The sequence below is a fragment of the Piliocolobus tephrosceles genome, chromosome 3 (assembly GCF_002776525.5).
Source record: "Piliocolobus tephrosceles isolate RC106 chromosome 3, ASM277652v3, whole genome shotgun sequence".
In the NCBI taxonomy this organism is placed as follows: domain Eukaryota; kingdom Metazoa; phylum Chordata; class Mammalia; order Primates; family Cercopithecidae; genus Piliocolobus; species Piliocolobus tephrosceles.
Window position 1 is genome coordinate 9,073,337 of NC_045436.1, and position 8,738 is coordinate 9,082,074.

An 8,738-nucleotide genomic window follows, 5' to 3' on the forward strand; every position below is an offset into this window, starting at 1 on the left:
ACCAAACACCGCATGTTCTCACTCATAGGTGGGAACTGAACAATGAGCTCACTTGGACTCGGGAAGGGGAACATCACACAATGGGGCCTATCATGGGGAGGGGGGAGGGGGGAGGGATTGCATTGGGGAGTTATACCTGATATAAATGATGAATTGATGGGTGCTGACGAGTTGATGGGTGCAGCACACCAACATGGCACATGTATACATATGTAACAAACCTGCACGTTATGCACATGTACCCTAGAACTTAAAGTATAATAATAATAAAAAAAAGACACGTTGAATATGAATTTTCTAACACTAATGAAAGACATGGATCTGTGGGTCCATAACCATGACAAGACCCATATATGAAAAGCACACACACACATGGAGAATTTGCTGATAGCCAAGAGGAGGAAAAGGAACCTGTAAAAGCAGCCAGAAAAAAAAGATACATTGCCATCAAAGGAACAACAATAAGACTGGCAGCTGATTTCTGAATATAATTATGGAAACCACAAAACAATGAGATATCATCCTTAAGATGATGAAAGAAAGTAATTGTTAACTAATTTTCTATACCAAGTCAAACTACTCTTAAAACCTGAAGATGAAACAAAAACGATTGGTTCTAAACAAGGGAATAACAAAAAAATTCATTTCCAGTCGGCTTATATTAAAAGAGAACCCAAAAAGTCTTCTTCAGATACAAAAAAAAGTAATCCTAGATGGAAACCTGGAAACAAACAAAAAGAACAAGAATACCAGCATATATAATAAATAAACAAGTAGTATATAAGTAAACATAGAAGGATCTTAACTGTACAAAGCAATTGTATGTGTTATAAAACATAAATGATTTGTAGAAGCAAAATGCATGAAAATAATATTGCAAATGTATAAAAAGGATGAACAGAGTTTAAAGTTTCTAAGTTTCAAGCAATATGGGATAGTAATAAGGCGTTTTTGCTGTTGTTGTTGTTTGGGATAGGATCTCGCTCTGTCACCCAGGATAGCATGCAGTGTGGTGATCTCAGTTCACAACAGTATCTGCCTCCTGAACTCCAGCAATCCACCCACCTCAGCCTCTCAAGTAGCTGGGACTAAAAGTTTTTTGAAAATTAAACTGTAGTAAGTCGATGATGCATGTTGTAAACTCTAAGGAACCACTAAAAGCATAGGAAGGAAATATAACTAAGTTAAAAGGAAAATAATAAAGTAATAGATAAGTGCTTAATTTAGCTAAAAGAAGTCAAGAAGCAAAAAAAGAACATAAAAAGGGAGGCCTAATACACCGCACATAGCAAGATCACAGATACAAATAAAACTACATCGAAGTAATTAAATGGAATTAATTGCAAATAAACAACATATGTCAGAGGAAAGACTAAGTCTATCAAATTAAAATAACAACAATGAGAGCTAAATCCTGAACACAAGCCATTTACTTTAAATATGAGATAAAGATATGGAAGGTTGAAAGTAATAGGATGGGAAGAGATTACCATAAAATACTAATCAAAATAAAGCTGCTATAGCTATACTAATATCAGAAAAAATATTTCTAGGGCAAGATGCTTTTCTAAAGGTAGAGAAAGACTCTTTTCATAATGAATAAAGTGTCACTACACAAAGACTATACCTAACTATAAACATTTATATACCTGATAACATAGATTAAAAACACATAACAGAAATTCATTGGAAACAATAAAAGGAGATATGGATAAATCCCTAGAGTGTTCGATTTTAACATACTTCTAGCAATAAATGACAGAATGAGCAGATATGAAACATTAATAATAATAATAATTTGAAAACACAATTAATGAACAATCCAACTGAGATAAGTTGAATGCTTTGCCCAACAAGAACGGAATTCATATTTATTACAAGTATACCTAGAACATTTACAAAGATCGTCCAGATGCTTGGACATCAAGGAAAGCCTTAACAAATTTAAAGTTGATAATAATCACAATAGGTTCTAGGACTACAAAGAACAAATTAAGCTAGAAACCAAAAATTTAAAAAAAATGCAGGAAAATATAATTGTATAAAATTTAAGCATCACACATCTAAATGATACATGAATCAAATTAGAAATGTCCAAAATATCAAACTGAATAATAAAACATTTAATATTAAATTTATGAGATATAGCTAATGCATTTAAATGCTTTAAATGCTTATATTGGCAAAGTAGGAAGGTTTAAAAGATATGCATCTGCTGTATGTCTTTTGATTAGAGAATTTCCTTCATTTACATTTAAAGAACTTATTGATAGGTAAGGACTTGACACTGTGATTTTGTTAATTGTTTTCTGAATGTATGGAAAGTTTTTATTCCTTTCTTCCTTTCTGTTCCTTTGTGATTTGATTTTTTGTAGTGGTATGCTTACACTCCTGGTTTCTTCATCTCTTCTATAACTACCAGAGGTTTTCTCTTTGTGGTATACATGTCTTACAAAACCTGTCTCATTTAAAAATTTATTTTAAGGTAATGACAATTTACCTTCAATTACATACAAAATCTCTACACAATTACTTCCACATTTTTTGCTGTTGACGTCACACTTTACATCTTATACGGTTAATCCATTAACAAATTATTGTACATATAATTATTTTTAAGACTGTTGTCTTTGAACTTTTATACTAGAGTTAAATACAAACTGTGCTTGGTGTGCCAAATCCTTTGCTCTCACTGCACCCTCAGGCCAATCCAAGACAAGCCATGTTCAGTATAATAGAGGCTGGAGTTGATTTTTTAAAGTTAAAAGTTTAAATCAGTGGGCAGAGAATACATATAAAGTATTTAAGCTGCTGTTGTTTACAGAAAAAGCAGGAATAGTAGTGTGACAAAGGGCACTGAGATCACAGATGGCTCTTCTGTTTGACCCATAATATACAGAGGAAAGCAAAGGTATGAGTAACCAACTCAATGATTTTAATTCTTTAATAGCTAAAAATGAAAACCGTAGTGGCCAAATTTTATGGAGTATAATTTATGAAATAAAAATGAACCCATTCAATGTTAATTAATTTCTTCTTTTTTTTTTTTTTGAGATGGAGTCTCGCTCTGTGGCCCAGGCTGGAGTGCGGTGGCTGGATCTCAGCTCACTGCAAGCTCCGCCTCCCGGGTTTACGCCATTCTCCTGCCTCAGCCTCCCCAGTAGCTGGGACTACAGGCGCCCGCCACCTCGCCCGGCTAGTTTTTTGTATTTTTTAGTAGAGACGGGGTTTCACCGTGTTAGCCAGGATGGTCTTGATCTCCTGACCTCGTGATCCGCCCGTCTCGGCCTCCCAAAGTGCTAGGATTACAGGCTTGAGCCACTGTGCCCGGCCAATTAATTTCTTCTTAAAGCAATGGCAACATAGATACATTAATGAAAATGTGTGTAAGATTCACATGAAAAATACATTAAATCATTCAGCTTGGTGCTAGCACCAAACAAATTCAAAACGTTGAATATTTGAAATGCATTGTTACTCAAGCATATTTTGTAAACATAAAAAATTTTCCATCCTTTAAAAGCACTTTTTAAAAATATATTAGCTGTCATGCATTTAGTAACAAGAAAAACACAAGATGAATGTGCTCGTTTTAAAACAGTAACCTGCTTCATAGCAGGCTATGTTATATCTCTATGAATATCTAGAAAAAAATTAGACAAATTTGCTGTTAATTTGCATACTACAAATAGATTCTTACTCTCCTACTTCAAATAGGATAAAAAGAGTAAAGATAAGGCTTACATTAGTTCAAACATTCTATTGTAGTTTACGTGTTTCACTTTAACTTGACTTGGGATTCTTATGATTCATTGCCAGTTGTCTCCAATATTAAACACATACACACACACACATACACTTTAATATTTTCAGAGCAAAGTCCAGCATTTTAGTGGTACTCAGTCCAGGTGATATTTAGTATGAAAGTTTCAAACAATCAAAACATTTAACTTAGAAATATGATTGTACTGACACAAACTTCCCCATGTTAGTATATCAGAGAGAAATAATATTTTAGTCTAATGGAAAATATGAAAAATACGTATTCTACCAATTTATATTATGTGCATGTGGATGTGGATGGATAGTAAATGACAATTTAAAGCAAATATAATGTATTGAGTTTATTAATGGTAAAAAGACACTAAAATAATGGTTTATCCCATAAAAGCCAAATATTAGACTGAAAGGATTCCTAAATACAAAGGAAAGCATTTGTTATTGTTGTAAATACAACAAGTATTATAAAAAAAATTATCCCTATTTTATAGAGGAGAAAACTGGTTCTCAGATACTTTAAGTGAATTACCTAAGGTTAGGGATTCTGATACCTATGCCTGCACTCCAGTCACTCTTATAAGTATTTTTTTATCACAACAGTCAATATTTAGTATAGCTACACTAAATTAAAAATAAAACATAATAAATGAGATAGAGATGTAAAAACTATAAACAAATTGAACATTAGTCTTTCCTAAATTAAATAACTTTCATACATAAAAAACTACTTTGCTGTTTAGGTCATACAAATGTGAAAGTCTATAGATGTTATTGATTGATTCATTCAACTAAATAGAATGCCTTTGAAGGGAATCAAAATATGTCACCCCACAATGTGCTACTTTGACAGGATTATTTCAAGCTGAAAGCAATTGAGAAAAGAAACATAGGAAGAGCTCACAGCTATTTCCCTATCTACGTAAAAGCAGGGCATACATTTTTTTTGACAATATCCTCTTTCTCCCCTACCAGGAAGAAAATAATAACCTTCATCAATAGAGATAAAGACAGCATTGAGTCTGCAAAACAAATTTTACTAAAATTTAAATTTGTTTTAAAAAATTTTAAATTTGTTTTAAACAAAAAATATTTTTAAAACAAGTTTTACTAAATAACCCTTATATACCACCAATTTCCTGGTATATTTCCCAGTCACCTCTTCACAATTTATTTCCCTTAGAAGCCCCAACCCCTTTACCTTTATCTACTCACCTCCCACAATTTATCAACCTTCGTTTAAATAATAGATATAGCTAACAGCTGCTACAGGTTTTTTACTTCGGTTTTTGTGATGCCCCCATGCACATAACATTAAAAATATTAATAAAATTTCTATGACTTTTCCTCTGTTAATCTTTCTCTTGCCAGTTAAATCACAGACCTCAATTAGTGAACATGACAGTAGAGAAACTTTTTTCTTCCCTAACACATTATATAACTGTCGATAAGAATCCACATTCTGGGCTTATAGAAATTCTGTTATTAAAAAGATAAAGTGAATCATTGGACAAAAATTGCCCATAGGTAAACTACTAAAAAACTACTTGAAACTGTTAATATATGGATTTGATAGTGACAGCAGGCAGATAAATTCTTTGTAGACAGGGGTGTGTCCCTGAGAAAACCCTACTTTTAAGTTTAAAAGCCTGAAACTCACAGCCCAAAGTGAGAACTCCCATGCCTGTGGGCGTGCTCTCCCTCAATCGGTTCTTTCTGAATAATGTCTTTTTACCAATCTAATGTTGCCTTTTCCAAAACGACCTACCACCCATCCGACCCACATCCTTTGCCTATTAAGACCCCAGACTTAGCTGGCAGACAGAAGAAGTGGCTGGATGCCGTGAAGAGGCAACTTTGAGACGGTGGCTGGATGAAGCCAGAAGAGAAAAGCAGAGAGCTGGCTTGACTTCAGGGGAGAGTGACCTTCCCTTCCCATCCCCTCTCCAGTTCCTCTCTCCTCTGAGAGCCACTTTCACCACCCAATAAAATTCTCCACATTCACCATCTCTCAATTCATTTATGTGACCTCATTCCTCTTGGGCACTGGACAAGAATTTGGGATGCACCACATACAGGTACCCAAAAAGGTTGTCATATTGCCCTTTTCCCTCGATGCAGTGGGCAGCCACCCCACACAATGAGGTAAGAGTCAAGGGCGCACTGGGCTGATAGGTCACTGTTGTCTGCAGATGGCAGAGCTAAGAGACCATTGTAACATGGTTGCGAGGTCTGTGTGAAGTTTGCTCCCACCAGGGCTGAAGTGGGCAACTGGTTTCTGTACTCATTCACTTGTTTGCTCCCCACTGTGAGGGGTGGAGCCCAGTAGACCAGGTGAATGAGTTTGCTCCTGTTGGGCCACCAGCTGGCTCCTGTACTTGCTCACTGCAGTTTCCACACTTGTTTGCTCACACGCTCCATCCAGTGAGGGATTGATAAGGGTGGGCTGAGCAAATGAGGCACCACTGTTGCAAGTCCCATTAACAGGTCAAGAAAATGTCCTACATCATATTGTGGTTTAGAAAGAAATTCTAGATAAAGAATTATTATAACACTTAAATACCCAAATTTAATTAAACCACAGAAGTTTGCAGTATAAAGCATAAATCACAGATTCTGTTACTAAATATTATGCCCTGAATTGGAGCCTACTAAAGAGAAATTTCATAATCTATCCAGATGTCCTAATAGCAACGTCTAGAATCATATTACAAGCCAAAGAAATACTTTGATGCAATTTTGTAAGTTCTTAAAAGTGAGTTTTCATTCTGGAAAATAGCTATTATTAGCCGTCTAAATTTTTTGTTTATCAGATCGATAATGGCAATATTGATGCTTCTGGAAAATCATCACATCTTTTCAATGACGTAAATTCTGACTACTTGCAAGCTCAAGTAACACAGTAACACACGTTACCAGATCTTGTTTAAGCTAACTCTAGATGTAATATCTAAATCTAAATCTACCCATACCAGTATTTTTACCAATATTTTTAAGACTAACTAACATAAAGAAAATTTGAAACAGATTCTTGTTTAAACCAGACAGAAGATTTAAAATTCTTGGCACATTTTAGCATTTGTTAGTTGCTCTTATCCTTTTTGATAATATTTTTACATAAAGCTGAGATAAATTATGAGCTTCCTCCTCTAATTGTATTTCTACTTTACCGCAAGGAAAACCCACTGTTATTCAAATCAATCTTTACTCCCAAAATGGTTGCTAGTGACACCCTGAAATTAGCATCTAAGAGCCTCATCAATTCCAGATGACAAAGAAATAAGTGCCCCTATTGTATGATTAGGAGTTAGTTTCAAATTCAAAGAATAGTCTCGATTAATTTCAGCATATTTTGAATCTTAAAAAAGTTCATGTCTTTTAAAGAATAAGACAATTGTATGACAGATTCCTTTCTTTCACATCATATTTGAAACGGATACAACCTTTCCAGTTGTGCATGTGAAAAATTGATTTTAATATCTAGGATTGTATTATACTTCCTGTTATACTCAGAGTTTTGGAGAATTATTTTTCTATTATAGATTTCTTTGGTAAAGCCTAAATTCATTATCCATAATGTTTTTTCAAAAGTCATTTTATGGCTTTTTAGGACTATTGAAGGAAAGCTTGACTGAAAATTTACAGGTCAAAATAGAGCTTTATTTCACTTACACAAGGTTATAATTTCTGGATATTCCTCCTCATGTTGGAGAATATAAATTATCATATTTAGTTGCCGCTCAAATTAAAGGGGTGGCACACTTTCAGAAGACATCAAAAAATATATCCTTTTTTCCATTGTTGGGGCTTTTTAAAGGGATGTGCACTACTGTATTTTTTTGGAATGGGACAAAACAGAAAATGAACAGTCAAAAGCAAAGCAGAGAAAGAAAATAAGGTTACAACTTTAACTCATGGTAGGTTATCTTACACTGGTTAGTGGACTATTAGAAACACTAACCCAAAGTGATACATTAAAATGCAGGCACATGTATTTAAAAATCTAACTCCAGTGATCACTATTTCAGCTTTTACTGGCAAGTTCTTTTATTTTCACCATCTTTTCTCTTTGAAAGCCTCATTCCCAAAGATATCTCCTTTAATTAATTTTTTGTTGAGCGAATTAGATGCTCTTTTTTTTTCAGATTTACTGTTCTAAGTCTCACTGCGAGTATGGGAAACAGGTGGGAGGGTTATAAATAGTAAGTAAGGTTGTGAGGATATTCTTCTTCTGAGATGACAGCCTAAGCCAATCTTGAGAAACTGAAGGTAAAGTTGCAGATAGAGTTGTATGGACGGAATTGTGTATTTCCTGCAAAATTTACGTTGAATTTCTTTCCTGCAATGTGACTGTATTTGGAGACAGAGCCTTTAGGGAGGTAGTTAAGGTTAAATAAGGTCATAAGGTCAGGTCCCTAATCAAACAGAATTGGAGTCTATACACGAAGAAGAAGAGACATCAAAGATGTGTACACACAGAGGAAAGGCCATGTGAGGTCACAATGAGAAGGCAGCCGTCTGCAAGCCAGGAAATGAGGCCTCACTGACCTTATTGGCACCTTAATCTTGGACTTGCCATATCCAGAACTGTGAGAAAATAAATTTCTCTTCTTCCAGTCATCTACAGTCATCTAATTTATGTTATTCTGTTATGGTAGTCTGAGCAGTCTAATACACATAGTTGGGATTTAATTTTCACAAAGGTGTAAGTAATGAACCTGTTGCAGAATTTTTGCTCCTTATTTCAGCTAAAACGGGGTTCTTTTCACCCTAATCAGGGAAGATTAGGCATGTGGCACATGTTGAAGGGTGAGTAGAGCAAAATGTATCAGGTGAAATGGAAAAAAGAAAAATAAAACTCTCAGCAAAGTTGGAGGGGTCCTACTAACAGGCCCTCACCTCACAGATTGATTACCAAGCCACTACCCACACAAGCTGAAGAGGCCAAGTTCCTCCCCACT